This window comes from Oncorhynchus mykiss, chromosome 7 (assembly GCF_013265735.2).
Source record: "Oncorhynchus mykiss isolate Arlee chromosome 7, USDA_OmykA_1.1, whole genome shotgun sequence".
NCBI lineage: Eukaryota > Metazoa > Chordata > Actinopteri > Salmoniformes > Salmonidae > Oncorhynchus > Oncorhynchus mykiss.
In genome coordinates this window covers 31,052,394-31,073,243 of record NC_048571.1, presented here as the reverse complement: position 1 = coordinate 31,073,243, position 20,850 = coordinate 31,052,394, and the positions used below count along the sequence as shown (strand labels likewise).

Genomic DNA, 20,850 nt, shown 5'->3' with positions numbered 1-20,850 from the left:
GAGATACCAATCCTTGATGTCCGAGACCCTCCGGATAGTCTTGTACAGCACAGCCTTGGTGAGGGTGGTGTTACACCCAGGCTGGGTGCATGTCTGCTTGAATGCCCACATACAAACGGGCATCCAGAGGAACAGCGTACATGCAAAGAAGGGGTCGGGTGATGCGGATGGCTGATTGTAGACCGGCCGGGGTTGGGGAGGGTACCACCATGGACGCAAGTCTGTGATGAAATTGGGACCTGCTCCTGGTAAACAGCTTCCTGCCAATCCATCGCTGCTGCTCCTTGTTGAGAGTTTCCCGCCAGCTCTCTGGAAGCAGCAGCTACATTTAAGAGAGAGGAGTTAAAGAAAGAGTTAAAATTACTAGAATTGGAAGATTAACTTTCCAGTTCGACCCAATATAAATATCCAATTACTATTTATTTATTTTTTATTCACCTCAGCACTTTCTTGGGCAGGCCTTGGAGGCAGGAAGGACAGCCGGGGCACATCCTCCTCTTCTTCTCTTTGCCCCAAGGACAGGAGCCTGGGATGAATTCAGGTGGGCCTGGTCCAGGACGGCAAGGGGTGGGTCCTGGGGGGCACGGGATGGGTCATCAGCCGGACGGGAGGCAGGAGGCAATGGTGGAGGGACCTGTACGTTCAAGGCTTCATACATAATTGTTGGTAAAATTATGATTAAATGACTGAACAAATCATTTTAAATGGAACTGTAACTAAGTAAACTTATACTCTGTTTTATTATATCTGATTAACAATATGAGTTCATACGATGGGATTGTGTGACATGGACAAGGAGTAATTAAAGTTAATGAACACCATTACAACTAGGAAGAAACTAATGGGTTGTGGACTGTGTAAACACATAAGGTCGTTAACCTATGGTTGAACCTACATAAACTTAGCTCTGGGGTTTTTAGATAAGACAGTGAGTGCATTCCTAGGTTTTCTGTTAATTAGAACTGTCAGCTCAGTGGTGATCGATAATGTTGAGGGGTCAAAAGTTACCTGGGAGTGTGTTAGTAAGTTAGAATGAACTTTTCACCTCACTTTGTCCCGGTCGAGAGGAGGGGATTCTGTTAAAACAATGAAATTACGTCATGATTTGTATATAAACTGTTGCTCGTGGTAAAGTGGGAGCACGCTCCGAGAATAGATTCTGTTACCTATTATTGAAAGACTGGTCTCCGTCTATTTTATGCGATCAAGAATCTTACAAATTCTCATAAAATAGATTAAGGGTTTTCAATTAATGAAAGCACATTGGCATAATTAAATTACAGTAACAATAATACATACAGAGGATACATAAATCAGCAAGAAGTGATGATTGTGCTGCCCAAGGATGTGATCAGGACAACAGAATCAGTTAAAGCAATATATTGATTTAGAGTTAGGGAACTTAGCGTCGTCCGGGTTAGGGAGGGCTTGGTCGGTAGGGATGTCCTTGTCTCATTGCGCACCAGCGACTCCTGTGGCGGGCCGGGCGCAATGCCCGCTAACCAAGGTTGCCAGGTGCACGGTGTAGCCTCTGACACATTGGTGCGGCTGGCTTCCGGGTTGGATGCGCGCTGTGTTAAGAAGCAGTGCGGCTGGTTGGGTTGTGTATCGGAGGACGCATGACTTTCAACCTTCGTCTCTCCCGAGCCCGTACGGGAGTTGTAGCGATGAGACAAGATAGTATCTACTACAACAATTGGATACCACGAAATTGGGGAGAAAAAGGGGTAAACATTTTTTTTATAAAGAATGGAGGGGGATACCAGCACCATGACGTGAAATCTACAGCCAAGCAGCAGCCTGAATGAATGGGGGGGATACCAGCACCATGACAGCAGGAAATCTACAGCAAAGCAGCAGGATGAATGAATGGGGGGGATACCAGCACCAAGACAGCAGGAAATCTACAGCCAAGCAGCAGGATGAATGAATGGGGGGGATACCAGCACCATGACAGCAGGAAATCTACAGCCAAGCAGCAGGATGAATGAATGGGGGGGATACCGGCACCATGACAGCAGGAAATCTACAGCCAAGCAGCAGGATGAATGAATGGTGGGGATACCAGCACCATGACAGCAGGAAATCTACAGCCAAGCAGCAGGATGTGACACCATGACAGCAGGAAATCTACAGCCAAGCAGCAGGATGAATGAATGGGGGGGATACCAGCACCATGACAGCAGGAAATCTACAGCCAAGCAGCAGGATGAATGAATCGGGGGGATACCAGCACCATGACAGCAGGAAATCTACAGCCAAGCAGCAGGATGAATGGGGGGGATATCAGCTCCATGACAGCAGGAAATCTACAGCCAAGCAGCAGGATGAATGGGTGACGGCTACAGTAAGAAGCATTAAGAAGCATTCATGCTTCATGATACACAAGGTAGGTTTCTCACCCAAACCTACCTTACCCAATGTACCTTCCTTTGTCTGAGGAATATTACAAGACAAAAAAAAAGAGGTTACATTACATAAAAGGTTATGTCCGTCAGAATCCAAAACTTGATTTAAAAATATCAGTATTGCAGTAATTAACTTATACTTTTCAACTTCTACAGCAATAACGACCAACTCTGCATATGAGGTATCTGCGGATTTTAGAGCCAATTGCAGAGCTGTTCGGGAAGCAGACAGCCCTGTATGACACAGAACAGAGTATGAGATAAATGGTTGTCAAAACAAAATGGATCTCAATACAATGCTCCAGTGTGTAGAGACTTACTTGGAACTGCAGACTTCGGGGCCAAGATCTTCTTCACCGTCGACTGCAGTTTGCCCGGGGGCACTGATCGCTGCCCCAGAAATGCTGCGACCGCTCGACCAAGTGGACTTTAATAACAAACAAACAAGAGACAACAAGCACTGTTACACTCTATACAAATCTAATAACTGGTTATTTTTATCATTACTAATACCACATGTAATACTAACCCTGGCCGGGTCTTTAAGGCTGTTGGGGGAGGGGGTGCATCTGCCTTCTTGTCGCGGCGCTTAATGTCATTCAGGGCAGCTTCCATGGGGTCCCCAGGATTCCGGGTCATCTGCTTCCTCAGCCAGTTGACATAACTGAGGAAAGAAATGTATTCATTTTATTTCAGTGTCTAACACCATTTGGTTCCCAGCCCATATGGGTTTAGAAGACACTATTGACAACATGTAATTACTATTCGTCCAGTACTTGTGTTACTTGCACACAATATAGCTGGGTCACCCCGTCCTGCCCCAAAGAATCCACAGCCCTGTAGCGCCCCAACCCAATACACCCCACTCAGATTTAGGCCAGAGTGACAAAAGTACAGCAGACCCCCAGGGCCAGGACTGAACAGCCCAGCAGCTAGGGATTGCCTAAATCTCCCCTGACGTGGGCATGTTTTGAACCGTGCCCCGGCTCAGAACAAGCATCTCTGTACCAGGGTCACCACCCTCAGAGTCCAGTAGTCAGTGGACATTCTGAACCTTGTTTCGAGTCAGTAGGTCACAGGACGAAAGAGCTATTGACATTTGAATGTTTGAAAAATTCATGTACAAATGTGTGAGTTGAAAACGGACAAACTAAAGGGTGTGCAATGTGGAATGGTCTGCCTACCCATGTGAGCGAAGCTCAACTTTTAAGTCTTTATTGAAGACTCATCTCTTCAGTAGGTCCTATGATTGAGGGTTGTTTGGCCCAGGTGTGTGAAGGTGAACGGAAAGGCACTGGAGCAACGAACCGCCCTTGCTGTCTCTGCCTGGCCGGTACTCCCCTCTCCACTAGGATTCTCTGCCTCTAACCCTATTACAGGGGCTGAGTCACTGGCTTACTGGTGCTCTTCCATGCCGTCCCTGGGAGGGGTGAGTCACTTGAGTGGGTTGAGTCACTGACGTGATCTTCCTGTCTGGGTTGGCGCCCACCCCACGGGTTGTGCCGTGGCGGAGATCTTTGTGGGCTATACTCAGCCTTGTCTCAGGATGGTAAGTTGGTGGTTGAAAATATCCCTCTAGTGGTGTGGGGGCTGTGCTTGGCAAAGTGGGTGGGGTTACATACTGCCTGTTTGGTCCTGTCTGGGGGTATCGTCGGACGGGGCCACAGTGTCTCCCGACCTTTCCTGTCTCAGCCTCCAATATTTATGCTGCAGTAGTTTATGTGTCGGGGGGCTAGGGTCAGTCTGTTATATCTGGAGTATTTCTCCTGTCTTATCCGGTGTCCCGTGTGAATTTTAGTATGCTCTCTCTAATTCTTTCTTTCTTTCTCTCTCTGAGCCCTAGGACCATGCCTCAGGACTACTACCGAGATGAGATCCTCAGACCCCTTGTGAGACCATATGCTGGTGCGGTTGGCCCTGGGTTCCTCCTAATGCAAGACAATGCTAGACCTCATGTGGATGGAGTGTGTCAGCAGTTCCTGCAAGAGGAAGGCATTGATGCTATGGACTGGCCAGCTCGTTCCCCAGACCTGAATCCAATTGAGAACATCTGGGACATGTCTCGCTCCATCCACCAATGCCACGTTGCACCACACTGTCCATGCGTTGGCGGATGCTTTAGTCCACGTCTGGGAGGAGATCCCTCAGGACACCATCCGCCACCTCATCAGGAACATGCCCAGATGTTGTAGGGAGGTCATACAGGCACGTGGAGGCCACACACACTACTGAGCCTCATTTTGACTTGTTTTAAGGACATTACATCAAAGTTGGATCAGCCTGTAGTGTGGTTTTCCACTTTAATTTTGAGTGTGACTCCAAATCCAGACCTCCATGGGTTGATGAATTTGATTTCCATTGATCATTTTTGTTTGATTTTGTTGTCAGCACATGCAACTATGTAAAGAAAAAAAGTATTTAATAAGAATATTTCATTCATTCAGATCTAGGATGTGTTATTTTAGTGTTCCCTTTATTTTTTTGAGCAGTGTATATAACTCCATATTCATATAATTTTTGTCCAAAAGGAAAGGCTTGTCGCACAAGGTTAGCAGCTACATTTTGTGACAGATACAGGGTTTCCGATGCTCCCGTAAAGCCCAGCTCATTGGCTATCTAGCTAGCTTTGTTTGACCCCGATTGGTGCTTATTTGACAAAGTTACAGTCAATCAAGTGAAGACCGCCCCCGTCATTGGCGTGCCATGAGGCGTCACTCTCTCACCAAATTTGTTATCCTATAGGATATACTACACCCTTAATGATATAGTGAAGTCTGGTTATGTTCTAGGATCTCTGGGGAATAAATACGAACATGATTTGACTGGTTGAAACAACGTTTAGGGTTAGATTTTCACAGATTCCTTTCTTTGCAAATTGAACAAGTGGAAATACAAAATCGATCGTGCATGCAATATGGACCTTTTTAGGATATGAAAAATTATTTTATCTAACAAAACGACACTTCATGTTATCTCTGGAACCCTTTGGATGATAAATCAGAGCAAGATTTCAGACTGTAAGTACACATTTCACCTTCAGAGGTGAATTTATCAAATCTATCACAGTAGAAAGTGTTTTGTTGTTAGGAGCTCTCCTCAAACAACAGCATGGCATTTTTTCGCAGTAATAGCTACTGTAAATTGGACAGTGCAGTTATATTAACACAAATGTAAGCTTTCAGCCGATATAAGACATTTATATCTACCAACATTTGTTGTTTCTCTAAAATCTGCGATCGTGACACAAGGCGCTGCATGATTTACAACTGCCCCGTTAATAGGACGCCTATCCCTAAGAAGTTTTTAAAGTGCTCTTGAGGGGCCCCTGGGGACTGTTTAAGGTTTGATGTGGTTGTTGACCATATATTACCTTATATGTGCAGAAGGGGCAGTGATGAAGTTGACTGCTGCTGCATTTTTTTTATTTTTGGGACTCTCGCCCTACAATAACACACTAACATCAAACAAAATAAGCAAACACATAAAAGGCATGATAATTACAACACATTAAAATTAGTAATAGGCATTTCATTATTGTATGTACTATGTGTAGGCTGTGAAGACTCGCTATGTGTAATTTAGGGAACGGCCGTCAGGATCAACGATACACATTTAGAGCCAACCAAACACAACAGGGCATACATTTAAGAAACACAGAAAATCAACGACCAAATCGATTACATGACTGTACTGTACATGTAAACCTAGGCTTACTACTCAAGTAGGCACATTTGTCCAAATAAGATCCCCTCATTGTATGCAATTAGCTAGCTTAAGTGCAAAAGGGTGCTATTGCTAATTAGCTAGCTCTCGTGAAAATGGGTGCTAATTAACGCTATGCTAACATTGGTGCGGTAGTTGGTTATACAAAAATATACCACTGCACTGGTACAACATGAATATTACAAAGTACATTATGCATAATGGCAGTCTCACATCCATGGTTTATATTTTTATCCATGTTGGTTAGGTTCGATTAAGACTCGCTTTCGTTCTGACTGCACTGCACGCAGCAGTCAGGGGCTTCTCCACCTAGTTGGGTGTGAGAGTTCAAGTGTGCCTAGTCAGTGTTGCCAACTCCTCAGTAAGGAAAGTAGCTATTGGCTGTCCTAAAAGGCGCTAAATGACGTCATCACATAATTTGCATAATTGGCCATGTGCATGTAATTGTGATGGACGCTGTAGGAGAGAGGAATAATGTCGCGGGAGAGACCAAAAGTGAGTAAAAAACACCCTAAATATCTTTAGAACTACAAATGAACTGTCTTCTGTCGATTCTTGTTTTTTTAAATGTCACAATTCCAACCCTCATCCTTTATCCGGGCTTGGGACTGGCAAAAGTGACCCAAAAGAGACACTGGCGGAGTATGAGGATTCTGTGTTATGCACTATAGCCCGTTACCATATATGTGATTGAATATTATCTGCTGTTGGCTTGTGTGTATGTATGTGTTTTGCAACATAGCTGACTTGAAACATTGGTAACAGTTTCAGGGCCATGGGCCTTTCTCATGATGGAAAAATACAGAATAACATGAAGACAGGAACTGTGCAATGAGTTGGGGGGGGGGGGGGGGGGGGCATTCAGAACGTAGTGTTGCGAGAACAAACTTTTGTTAGATAACAGGAGCCAGGTGCGAGATAACGGTATCGAGCATGAGCGCATAGATACTCGACACAGCAAGTTACATCTATCAACTGGAGCACCCGGGGGCTGGCACCAGCTCGTACGACAACAATCAACGATAGGCTGGGTGAGTCTAAACCACGCCCAGTCTCTACTCTGACAGGCCGGCTCGGAAGCAGGAACTTTTTCTGTCAGGGTATATTTATAATATCTTTGTCAAGAACAAGTCAGTTCTCTGTTTGCCCTGCGAGGGGGGTCGAGAGCCCGTATATACGAAAATAGCATTTACCACTTATTGCTTAGCTAATAAAAAGTACATAGTATACAATCGGTGACTCAGTGCCATACTTGTTCTGATACCAGATTCTAATTGACGCAACCCTTAACAAGGTACAGGATGGCAACAACAACTGCCCGAGTTACACCAGTAACGCACAATCTCTCCATCAGCGCTCAGACTGTCCGCAATTGGCTGAGAGGCTGGACCGAGGGCTTGTAGGCCTATTGTAAGGCAGGTCCTCACCAGACATCACCGGCAACAACGTTGCCTATGGGCACCAGCCATACTGCTCGTTCTGTGCGTGATTTGCTGTAAGACAGGAATGTCAGTGTTCTGCCATGGCCAGCGAAGAGCCCGGATCCCATTGAGCATGTCTGTTGATGTTGTGACTGGTGTTTTGCAGGTACTATTTAATGAAGCTGCCAGTTGAGGACTTATGAGGTGTCTGTTTCTCAAACTAGACACTAATGTACTTGTCCTCTTGCTCAGTTGTGCACCGGGGCCTCCCATTCCTCTTTCTGGGGCGGCAGATAGCCAACTGGTTAGAGTGTTGGACTAGTAACCGTGAAGGTTGCAAGACTGAATCCCTGAGCTGACAAGGTCAAAATCTGTCGTTCTGCCCCTGAACAAGGAAGTTAACCCACTGTTCCTAGGCTGTCATTGAAAATAATAATTTGTTCTTAACTGACTTGCCTAGTTAAATAAAGGTAAAAAAATAAATGTCTATTCTGATTAGAGACAGTTTGAGCTGTTTTGTGAAGGGAGTAGTACAGTACACAGCGTTGTACGAGATCTTCAGTTTCTTGGTAATTTCTCGCATGGAATAGCCATTATTTCTCAGAACAAGAATAGACTGACGAGTTTCAGCAGAAAGTTATTTGTTTCTGGCCATTTTGAGCCTGTAATCGAACCCACAAATGCTAATGCTCTAGTACTCAACTAGTCTAAAGAAGGACAGTTTTATAGCTTATTTTTATCAGCACAACAGTTTTCAGCTGTGCTAACATAATTGCAAAATGGTTTTATAATGATCAATTAGCCATTTAAATGATAAACTTGGATTAGCTAACACAACGTGCCACAGGAGTGATGGTTGCTGATAATGGGCCTCTGTACGCCTATGTAGATATTTCATAAAAAATCTGCCGTTTCCAGCTACAATAGTAATTTACAACATATACAATGTCTACACTGTATATCTGATCAATTTGATGTCATTTTTATGGACACATTTTTGGGGGTTGTGCTCGTGGAAGCAAGGTCATTTCTCAGTGACCCCAAACCTTTGAACCGGTAGTGTATGTTTTTAGACCCATATGCCTATTATTGACTTGCATTCTCACCAATCTGGGGTGAGTTTCCTGAAAGCTATGTAGCTAATGTTGTATTTTCATTCTCTTGACAACCCTGACCCACACATCACTCGTAAAGTGCTTCATTTGGTTAATGTTGTTCACGTACAGATTGACCATCAAACCTAGATTCCATTGCTACGTTCTCACTGATGTGGGTCTGGGTTGTGGAGACCAAGTGTACTGTCAGCTATTAAGCTTTGGGGAAACTATTTTTGTCATCCAGAGAGGATTTTTGTGCTATCCATGTTTTCTCTTGTACATGTTTGCCCAAATGGTGCCTTGTATAGCCTGAGCTTCTGTTAATGCCTCAGCAGCATTTGATTACGAGCCAGTGCCTGAAGAAACATTATATAATCACCAAACTGGAAATTTACAGTGTGTACAGTACATGCACTTCATATACAAACCACTTGGTGGCCACCTCAAGCTTGAAACATGGCCATGATATTACTCCACAGGTGTACAAAAAGAGTATTGAAAGCCTAGAATGTTCTTTTGAATTATTTGTTGTAAAGTTGTGGAGGCCATATATTAACAGACACCTTAAGAGACTATTAATATGTCAACTAGAAAGAGTTTAAGCCAGAAAAATAGTTGCGAAACTAGATCACAAATACATTAAAAGCAGCGCAACATTGATAGTCTTTTTCAAGACATCCCTATGAGTCTGTCATGCAAGAATACAATGTAGATGGTTTGCTATGGTTCCTTAGCACTTGCTAAACACGGCAGTAAGACCATTGATCCATCAGTCTTTTCCACGCCAGAGGTTTGTGTCTTTTAAACCTTTAATCATTTTAATGACTTTTTAAAAGAAAAAAAAGAAATCAGCAGAACACTGACAGATCAATAGAAAAAAGACAAGATGCAATATTTTCAGAGAATCGAATAGTTTATTTTTGTCAACATTTTCTGTAAATCGTTCCTCCCCACTGTTACCAAATTCTGAGATGTTGTGGATTGTTTGTTTATTTTATGAAAATTACCATCCAAACAGTTATCATCATCGTTATCATGTGGGCAGCAAGAATGGACAGTTTGATGCAGGTGGCTATAAGGTTTTTATAATGTACTTGTGTGTTCTTTTCATTGTTGATATACAGAATTTGTATCATTTGTATTACACTGTTTTAACAAACCAGTTTTTTTCTGGTTTCTATGCCACTATTACTGAATTAATTGATTCATGAAATGTATTTTATTGGACATATTAATAGATATTAAATTGCCTCATTCATTGAGTACAACTACAGACTTATTTCCATTGTGGTCCTTGCTATCATAGGGCGGCAGGTAGCCTAGCGGTTAGAGCTTTGGGCAAGTAACCGAAAGGTTGCTGGATCCAATCCCCGAGCTGACAAGGTAAAAATCTGTTGTTCTGCCCCTGAACAAGGCAGTTAACCCACTGTTCCCCGGTAGACTTGTTGTAAATAAGAATGTGTGCTTAACTGACCTGCCTAGTTATAAAGGTTAAGTTAAAAAAGTAATGTGGGCAACAAGATGGGGGACAGCTTGGGCAAGACTGGCTGTGCATTGAGGCATTTCCATGTTATGTGGACAATAAAGTATTCTAATTCTTCACATTGGAACACTTTGTGTTTGGCTTTGCACAAATGTCATTTGCAGTGTGTGCCACTGATGGCAGCATATTCGAACCATTCAGTTAGCAACAGCTTTTCATACCATGTGGAATGCAGTCCCACTGATGGTATTAATCCACCGAACCAAAAAATAAACACAACATGTAAAGTGTTTATCCCAGAAATGTTCCATACGCACAAAAAGCTTATTTCTCTCAAATGTTATGCACAAATTTGTTTACATCCCTGTTAGTGAGCAGTTCTCCTTTTCCAAGATAATCCATCCACCTGACAGGTGTGAAATATCAAGAAACTGATTAAACAGCATGATCATTACACAGGTACACCTTGTGCTGGGGACCGTAAAATGCCACTCTAAAATGTACAGTTTTGTCACACAACACAATTCCACAGATGTCTCAAGTTTTGAGGGAGCGTGCAATTGGCATGCTCTGTTGCCAGAGAATTGAATGTTCTTGTTCAATGTTAATTTCTCTACAATAAGCCACCTCCAGAGAATTTAGCAGTACGTCCCACAGGCCTCACAACCTCAGACCACGTGTAACCACGCCAGCCCAGGACCTCCACATCTGGCTTCTTCACCTGTCTGAGACCTCCCACCTGGACAGCTGATGAAACTGTGGCTTTGCACAACCGAATAATCTCTGCACAAACTGTCAGAATGGGTATGGAATGGGCTGAATGGGTATGGTATGGGCAGGCATAAGCTATGGAAAATGAACACAATTGCATTTTACTGATGGCAATTTGAATGCATAGAGATACCGTGACGAGGTCATTATTGTGCCATTCATCCCCCGCCATCACCTCATGTTTCAGCATGATAATATTGCAAGGATCTGTACACAATGTCCCAGTTCTTCCATGGCCTACATTCTCATGGACATGTCATCCATTGAGCATGTTTGGAACGCTCTGGATCGATGTATATGAAAGTGTGTTCCAGTTCCTGCCAATATCCAGCAACTTCGCACAACTATTGAGAGGTTTGGGACAACTTTCCACAGGCCACAATCAACTCTATGCGAATGAGGCAAATGGTGTTCACACCAAATACTGACTGGTTTTCTGATCCACGCCCCTACCTTTTTTTAAGGTATCTGTGACCAACAGATGCCTATCTATATTCTTAGTCATATGAAACCAATAGATTAGGGCCTAAATAATCTATTTCAATTGACTGATTTCCTTATATGAACTGTAAATCAGCTAAATTATTGAAATTGTTGCACTTATATTTGTGTTCAGTGTATAGTATAATGTAAACAGTATGGGAACTATTTAGAGGCTATTTCATACCCCAGAAACCCTGCTGTGTTAATGTTTCTGGGTAATTCAGGAAATTTTTCTCCCCAATTGGTAGTTACGATCTTCTCTCATCGCAGCAACTCCCCAACGGGCTCAGGAGAGGCGAAGGTCGAGACATGCGTCCTCCGAAACATTACCCGCCAAGCCATGATGCTTCTTAACACACTGCTCACTTTACCCGGAAGCAAGCCGCACCAATGTGTCTGAGGAAACACTGCTCGACTGATGACCGAAACCAGCTTGCAGGCGTCCGCCACAAGAAGTTGCTAGAGGCCAATTGTGCGCCGCACTATGGGACTCCCGGTCACAGCCGGGATGAACCCCAGGCCGCGCCACTCGGGAGGCTGCCATCTGTTCCATTTCTAATAGCCATTAGGAGGCCACAGTTTTCACAGTTATTTCACTGATGCCATTCCCAGACAACACGGTGGGTTCTGGCCTATTCAGTTTGAGGCTCCAGCATAATCATATTACTCTGGGTTCCGCCTAATGGTACTCGGGCCGAGTCCACTTCATCATATCTGGGCTGATTAACTTATTCAGAAGTAAGGCTATATTCGGCAGTTGATGGAAGAATGAAAAAACGAGTTAAGGTAATAATTTCACTTCGAATTTGCTAGGTCATTTGCAAGCGAAAATCCTACCTGTTATGGTATTAGATGGAGAAGGATCCTAGAGAATCTATGCTATAAATTAACTAAATTTTACTACCGATTTTTTGGGGGAACCCCACACTAATTCTATTAATTTCTGTCATTCGGCCAATCCTGGCTTAATATAATGACATTAGCGATTTTTAAGCATATGTTGGTGGCCATGTTAATTATAGGACGACTTGGGATACATGATCCATAACTGACAGCACATCTCAGTGTCATAGGCTACAGCCTATTTTTCTATGGTAGACCTATCTGTAAACACTGATACAGCCTAATGTAATTTTCTGTACCTTGTAAACAGTCAAGAATAAACCCATAACTGATCCAAATAGTTGTATAATCAGGGCTTTATTTCGGCATGAAACAAAAGGACATTTGAACGGTTATTCAAATGAACCTAGATCACTGCAGTTTACAGCTTAGACAATAATTGTGTACATCTAAAAATGAATTCCTCATTGCAGTGTGTTGTTGTAGTCTAGGAGGTAGAATCATTGTATTTGATCATCTGCTACCTAGGCGGAAGGATTGATGCAGCCTACAACCATGCATGTTGAGTTATTTCAACAGCCTATTCAAATGTTACAGATGTAGTCTATAGCCCATTAAAATAGCTAAATAAATAACGACCATGAAAGTCAATGGAAGAAATAATGGCGCTCAAAACGTGACTGTGTGTTTGATTCCTGGGACCACAAATGGAAAATGAATGCATGTATACTGTTGCTTTGGATAAAAGCATCTGCTTAATGTTCAATGTATTATTTTTGCACACCTCATATTTGTGAGACATTGAACATTTTCCTGCATGGAACTTTTGACTGTAGTACATTCTGAGAAGACAGAAGAAGATAAAACTGCTTAACTCAACCGGGTAAGTTATGAATTGTATCACTAACTGTGTAACTTTGAGAATAGTGTTTCTTTGTCATCACAACCGAAGGTTGCATGCCACATTTTTGCTGCACCTGAAAATAAGACCTCACATCACCAAGTCAACATTCACTCTATTGCGGAAATTGCCTTATTTGTTAGTTGAATATTACATTTTACAATCGAGGTATAGACACGTACAGTTGAAGTCGGAAGTTTACATACACCTTAGCCAAATACATTTAAACTCAGTTTTTCACAATTCCTGACATTTAATCCAAGTAAAAATTCCCTGTTTTAGGTCAGTTAGGATCACCACTTTATTTTAAGAATGTGAAATGTCAGAATAATAGTAGAGAGATTGATTTATTTCAGCTTTTATTTCTTTCATCAAATTCCCAGTGGGTCATAAGTTTACATATACTCAATTAGTATTTGGTAGTATTGCCTTTAAATTGTTTAATTTGTTCAAACATTTCAGGTAGTCTTCCACAAGCTTCCCACAATAAGTTGGGTGAATTTTGGCCCATTCCTCCTGACAGAGCTGGTGTAACTGAGTCAGGTTTGTAGGCCTCCTTGCTCACACACGATTTTTCAGTTCTGCCCCAAATTTTCTATAGGAGTGAGGTCAGGGATTTTTGGCCACTCCAATACCTTGACTTTGTTGTCCTTAAGCCATTTTGCCACAACTTTGGGAGTATTCTTGGGGTCATTGTCCATTTGGAAGACCCATTTTCAACCAAGCTTTAACTTCCTGACTGATGTCTTGAGATGTTGCTTCAATATAATCACATACAATTCCATCCTCATGAAGCCATCTATTTTGTGAATTGCACCAGTCCCTCCTGCAGCAAAGCACCCCCACAACATGATGCTGTCACCCCCGTGCTTCATGGTTGGGATGGTGTTCTTCGGCTTGCAAGCTTCCCCCTTTCTCCTCCAAATATAACGATGGTCATTATGGCGAAACAGTTCTATTTTTGTTTCATCAGACCAGAGGACATTTCTCCAAAAAGCACGGTCTTTGTCCACATGTGCAGTTGCAAACCGTAGTCTGGCTTTTTTTAATGGCGGTTTTGGAACAGTGGCTTCTTCCTTGCTGAGCGGCCTTTCAGATTATGTCGATATAGGACTCGTTTTACTGTGGATCTAGATACTTTTCCACCTGTTTCCTCCAGGATCTTCACAAGGTTCTTTGCCGTTGTTCTGGGATTGATTTTCACTTTTCGCACCAAAGTACGTTCATCTCAAGGAGACAGAACTCGTCTCCTTCCTGAGCAGTATGACGGCTGCGTGGTCCCATGGTGTTTATACTTGCATACTATTGTTTGTACAGATGAACGTGGTACCTTAAGTCGTTTAGAAATTGCACCCAAGGATGAACCAGACTTGTGGACGTCTGCAATTGTTTTCTGAGGTCTGGGTGGATTTCTTTTGATTTTCCCATGATGTCAAGCAAAGAGACAGAGTTTGAAGGTCAGCTTGAAATACATCCACAGGTACACCTCCAATTGACTCAAATGATGTCAATTAGCCTATGGGAAGCTTCTAAAGCCATGGCATCATTTTCTGGAATTTTCCAGGCTGTTTAAAGGCAAAGTCAACTTAGTGTATGTAAACTTCTGACCCACTACAATTGTGCTGGAATTTGAATTGATACAGTGATAAAAGTGAAATAATCTGTCTGTAAACAATTGTTGGAAAAATACTTGTGTCATGCACAAAGTAGATGTCCTAACCGACTTGCCAAAACTCTAGTTTGTTAACAAGAAATTTGTGAAATTTGTGGAGTAGTTTGTGGAGTTTTAATGACTCCAACATAAGTGTTGTACATAACATAAGTGTATGTAAACTTCCGACTTCAACTGTATATGTCACGTTCTGACCGTCGTTCGTGTGTGTTTTCCTTGTTTTAGTGTTGGTCAGGACGTGAGCTGGGTGGGCATTCTATGTTGGATGTCTTGTTTGTCTATTTCTATGTCTGGCCTGATATGGTTCTCAATCAGAGGCAGGTGTTAGTCATTGTCTCTGATTGGGAACCATATTTAGGTAGCCTGGGTTTCACTGTGTGTTTGTGGGTGATTGTTCCTGTCTCTGTGTTTGCACCAGATAGGACTGTTTAGGTTTTTACATGTCATTATTTTGTAGTTTAAGCATGTATAGTTTTTCCTTTATTAAACAAACATGAATCATCACAACGCTGCATTTTGGTCTGACTCTCCTTCGCCTAAAGAAAACTGTTACAGAATCACCCACCACAACAGGTCCAAGTGGCGTGATGAAAGGCAGCAGGAGCAGCGCGAGGAGGACTGGACATGGGAGGACGAATTAGACGGAAGAGGACCCTGAGCTCAGCCAGGAGAATATCGCCGCCCCATGGAAGCCTGAGAGTCAGCCCCAAACATTTCTTGGGGGGGGGGCTCAGGGAGAGTGTGGCAGAGTCAGGGTTCAGACCTGAGCCAACTCCCCCTGTTTATCGTGAGGAGCCAAGGAGGAGACCAGAACCAGAGCCGGTGTTGGAGGTGAGCGAAGCAGAGACTGTGAAGGAGTTAATGGGGAAATTGGAGAGAGTTATGAGGGAGTTGCTGTGTTGGTGCTTTAGGTACGGAATTCGCCCGACGGAGCGTATCGGGGATTTGATGGCACCTGGGTCAGCGCTCCATACTCGTCCTGAGGTGCGTGTTAGTCGGCTGGTGAAGATTGTGCCATCCTCACGCAGTAGGCCTCCTGTGCACCTCCCTAGCCTTGCACGTCCTGTGCCAGCCCTGCTCTCAAGATCTCCAGTACGCCTTCACGGTCCGGTCCATCCTGTGCCACCTCCACACACCAGCCCTCCGGTGGCAGCCTCCCGCACCAGGCTTCCTGTGCGTGTTCTCGGCCCAGTACCACCAGTGCCAGCACCACGCATCAGGCCTACAGTGCGCCTCGCCTGTCCAGCGCTTTCAGAGCCTTCCTCTCCAGCGCTGCCGGAGTCTCCCGCCTATCTAGCACTGCCAGAGCCTTCCGCCTCTACAGTGCTGCCGGAGTCTCCCGCCTGTTCAGCGCAGTTGGAGCCTTCCTCCTCTCCAGCGCTGCCAGAGTGTCCCGCCTGTTTAGCGCTGCCAGAGCCTTCCGTCTCTACAGCGCTGCCGGAGTCTCCAGTCTGCATAGAGCTGCCAGTCTGCAAGGAGCTGCCAGTCTGCAAGGAGCTGCCAGTCTGCAAGGAGCTGCCAGTCTGCATAGAGCTGCCAGTCTGCATAGAGCTGCCAGTCTGCATAGAGCCGCCAGAGCTGCCAGTCTGCAGGATGCCGCCAGAGCTGCCTGTCTGCAAGATGCCGCCAGAGCTGCCAGTCTGCTAGGAGCCGCCAGAGCTGCCAGTCTGCAAGGAGCAGCCAGAACTGTCAGTCTGTATGGAGCAGCCAGAGCTGCCAGTCTGTATGGAGCATCCAGAGCCGCCAGTCAGCATGGAGCAGCCAGAGCCGCCAGTCAGCATGGAGCAGCCAGAGCCGCCAGTCAGCATGGAGCAGCCAGAGCCGCCAGTCAGCATGGAGCAGCCAGAGCCGCCAGTCAGCATGGAGCAGCCAGAGCCGCCAGTCAGCATGGAGCAGCCAGAGCCGCCAGTCAGCATGGAGCAGCCAGAGCCGCCAGTCAGCATGGAGCAGCCAGAGCCGCCAGTCAGCATGGAGCAGCCAGAGCCCCCAGTCAGCATGGAGCAGCCAGTCAGCATGGAGCAGCCAGTCAGCATGGAGCAGCCAGTCAGCATGGAGCAGCCAGTCAGCATGGAGCAGCCAGAGCTGTCAGTTAGCCAGGATCTTCCAGATCCGCCAGTGCCGAGCTTCCTCTCAGTGCCGAGCTTCCTCTCAGTGCCGAGCTTCCCCTCAGTGCCGAGCTTCCCCTCAGTCCCGAGCTTCCCCTCAGTCCCGAGCTTCCCCTCAGTCCCGAGCTTCCCCTCAGTCCCGAGCTACCCCTCAGTCCCGAGCTGCCCCTCAGTCCAGTGGGGCCCTTGGTGAGGACTACTAGGCCAAGGTCGGCGGCGAGGGTCGCCTATCTAGGGACGCTAAGGAGGTGGACTAAGACATTTATGGAGTGGGGTCCACGTCCAGCGCCAGAGCCGCCACCGCGGACAGATGCCCACCCACACCCTCCCCTATAGGTTTAGGTTGTGCGTTCGGAGTCCGCACCTTGGAGGGGGGGTACTGTCACGTTCTGACCATCGTTCGTGTGTGTTTTCCTTGTTTTAGTGTTGGTCAGGACATGAGCTGGGTGGGCATTCTATGTTGGATGTCTTGTTTGTCTATTTCTATGTCTGGCCTGATATGGTTCTCAATCAGAGGCAGGTGTTAGTCATTGTCTCTGATTGGGAACCATATTTAGGTAGCCTGAGTTTCACTGTGTGTTTGTGGGTGATTGTTCCTGTCTCTGTGTTTTGTTGTCACCAGATAGGCTGTTAGGTTTTCACATTTCATTATTTTTGTAGTTTATTCATGTATAGTTTTTCCTTTTTTAAACAAACATGAATCATCACAATGCTGCATTTTGGTCCGACTCTCCTTCACCTAAAGAAAACCGTTACAGTATAACTTCTCATACTATTTCCTGTCTGTTTTACAAGTCTGTGATTGTAATTTTCAACATAACAAATGGCAGCATACATGTATCTTCAATTGCCAACATCAATGCTTGCTGAAGTATCCTATAGGATCGGTTTCGTCCCCGCGGGAAGGTGTGCTAAAGTGCACTAATGTGATTAGCATGACGTTGTAAATGACAAGAACATTTCCTAGGACATAGGTATAGCTGATATGGCCATAAAACATCAATTATTGGTATATGAACTGCACTCTACAATTTACAGTAGCTATTACAGTAAAATGATAGCATGCTATTGTTGGAAGAGTGCACAGTTATGTACTGACGATTGAAAATGTATCAATAAACCAATTAGGCACATTTGGGTAGACTTGATACAACATTTTGAACAGTAATGCAATGGTTCATTGGATCAGTTAACTTTGCACATACACTGCTGCCACCTAGTGGCCAAAATCGAAATTGCACCTAAACTGGAATAATACATTGTGGCCTTTCAAAGATGATGGACATTTTTTTTTTTACGTATTTATTTTTCTTTATATTATCTTTTAATGTGTTATATTCTCCTACATTCATTTAACATTTCCACAAACTGCAAGTTGTTTATGTTGAAATGGTATCAAGAATATACATATCCTTGCTTCAGGTCCTTAGCTACAGGCAGATTTGGGGATATCATATTAGGCAAAAAATAAATTAAAGGGTCCGATCCTTAAGGAGCTAGCATCACCTCTTAATTAACCAAAAACACATGATCCAGCAGTGGTGGCCTCTGCTGCTCGAGCCGTCTGCCTTGCAGCTCGAGCCTGCCTCGTAGCCTGACTTTCCAACGGCCAGCCAGAGAAAATTTCAAAAAGTTAAAAATATGTAATTGTAGCTAGTATAACATTATTTGTAATAGTGTATTTCATCGCAGTCGCTAATTAATTTCTGGTTGTGGTTGTTGTCAAAGTTTCTCTGTTAACGTCAGCTAATGTTAATGTTAGCTAGCTAGCTACTGTATCTTAGGGACAGTAACTTTTAGAGCAGAGGTGATATTAGCTAGCTAAGTCAATATGTTTAGGTTCTGGCCTATGTGATATTAGGTAGCTAATTTAGCTAGCTAGTGTTTTGTTTGTAAAACATCGGTATTCTAGCTAAGACTAGACAAGAAAACACCCGGTTGACATAGCTAGCTAGCTAACATGTCCAGTGACCCTTCGTGTACACTGGCATGTGGTGCCGCATGGTGAAACACCACTTTCCATTAATTTTCAATGGAAGGAAACCAGTGAGAAGCGGAGTGGGTGGGGGACTGCTGGGTGGAGCGAACGTGGCGTGGGAGGCGGTCTAAAAGTACATTTCCCAACTTTATGCAAATCACCAGCCTTGACTACTGGGCAATGACCAATCATATCGTGGTTCCCATGATGAATTTGACGGTATGCGACACAAGGCTGCAGACTTTCTTCAATATAGATGGCTGAAAAAAATGTAAGTGAAATGTAAATGTAAGTGATTATAATGTCATAACAAATCATGCAAAAAATGTACAGTTGAGCGGAACATGTTAGTTAATGTAGAGGTAAACGATTATGCATATTTTTTGTCGTAAAATCACTATTTAGCAAGCTAGCGAACATTAGACAGCTAACGTAAACTCACTCACTTTTGTACATTGCGCTGGTCCGTACAATTGACCTTATTTTAGCGGCCAAAAAATGTAATACTTCCAGATCAACTGTGATATCAATACCAATGTAAAGCACAATTTCTCCCCTTTCCAACAAAATCAATGATGAGACCTTCATGATGCCCATCTCTGCACGATTCAAGAAGGCAATGATCTTCGTCGTGTCTTTTTAAAAATGGTGGGCGGGGAAGCAAAACTTATTGCGTGATAGTGAGAGATGTCGTGTGGGGGAAACGGCTTATTTCACACGATCTGTCCAACTTATCACCTTATCTCTTTTCAAATGTAAATAAAACACTATATAGAGTTTATATAATGTGTCATTACATACCTATTTGAAGGTTTGTGTCGAATTTGAATCGTTTTTAGGGCGGTGCTCAAGTGATCTTCAGAAATAAACAGCAGCTTTTGAGAGTCATGATAGCTTGCACTAATGATGCAAAAAATGACTAGGTATTCCCCCTTACCCTGTCCCTTTCTTGTTTGTAAACGGTGAGAGAAGAGCTGCACCTGGTGGAGAGAGGCAAGACAGGTAAGACATAATTAATTGCTTTATTCGTGCTGTACGTTACGCCATGACACATCACGATGTAACAGAGAGCGTCGGAGGGGTCCGTTTTTTTTCAACTTTTCTGCAATACTATAGAGCCATTACCATGTCAATCAATGCTTGAATAGAAACGTAGTTCACACCCCAGATTTTGATGTCACCACAGTCGCTACAGTCCCATTCGTTTTCTTTGCAGCCTCGTTTGAATGTGGCGGTGGCACATTTGTACAGAATGAGGTTAGCGTACGTTAGCTGGCTAGCTTTATGGCCGTTGTGACATGAGTATGAAATTGTAATTCTGGTTGTTTAACCTCTCTGCGCACCGAACGGGATGAAATTCGACAACATACAGTGATCGCTACATAAATAGTCATATTCATCATTCATGAAAATACAAGTGTCTCAAATGTTTCGAAAGCCTAGAATCTTGCTAATCCAACTACGTTGTCAGATTTAAAAAATAATTTACTGCGAAAGAATACGATGCGATTATCTGAGGATAAAGCCCCATAAAAAACAACTATTTCAACCAGCACAGGCGTAACAAAATCACAAACTGCAATAAAATAAATAGTTTACCTTTGACGATCTTCTTCTGTTTGCAATTCTAATGCTCATTGTTACACAATGAATAGTCTTTTGATTGATAAAATCAATTTTTATAGCCTAACACATTTTGTGAACCGCTTGTGTCGTGAATTCCGTCTCATTCCATTTTCGACTACACATTTGATGTAAATACACACACTAAACGTGACTTTTCCAGTCATGTTTGGTTTCATTGCAATCAACTGGTTTGTTTGTAACACAACCAAACCTGATGGGTCATTTCGCGGGACGTATTGACTGAAAGAAACCGATTTGAAGACAACAAGTAATGACATCTTTCTGCACCAATGATATGACCGCTGTTTCGTTGATTGACTGTATTTCAACCCAATGACC

The 20,850-nt window shown here is 43.8% G+C and overlaps 2 long non-coding RNA genes across 2 annotated transcripts; both read right to left on the bottom strand.

The window, feature by feature from the left end:
- Window positions 1–103: 103 nt before the first annotated feature.
- On the bottom strand, window positions 104–1,502 carry LOC118965378. The gene is made up of 3 exons (XR_005052704.1): window positions 1,009–1,502; window positions 439–648; window positions 104–322 (listed from the first exon to the last, which is right to left on the bottom strand). It is a non-coding gene; the product is annotated as an uncharacterized LOC118965378 (long non-coding RNA).
- A 123-nt stretch (window positions 1,503–1,625) lies between these two features.
- On the bottom strand, window positions 1,626–20,618 carry LOC118965377. The gene is made up of 4 exons (XR_005052703.1): window positions 20,485–20,618; window positions 2,938–3,072; window positions 2,729–2,835; window positions 1,626–2,642 (listed from the first exon to the last, which is right to left on the bottom strand). It is a non-coding gene; the product is annotated as an uncharacterized LOC118965377 (long non-coding RNA).
- Between the last annotated feature and the right edge of the window lie 232 nt (window positions 20,619–20,850).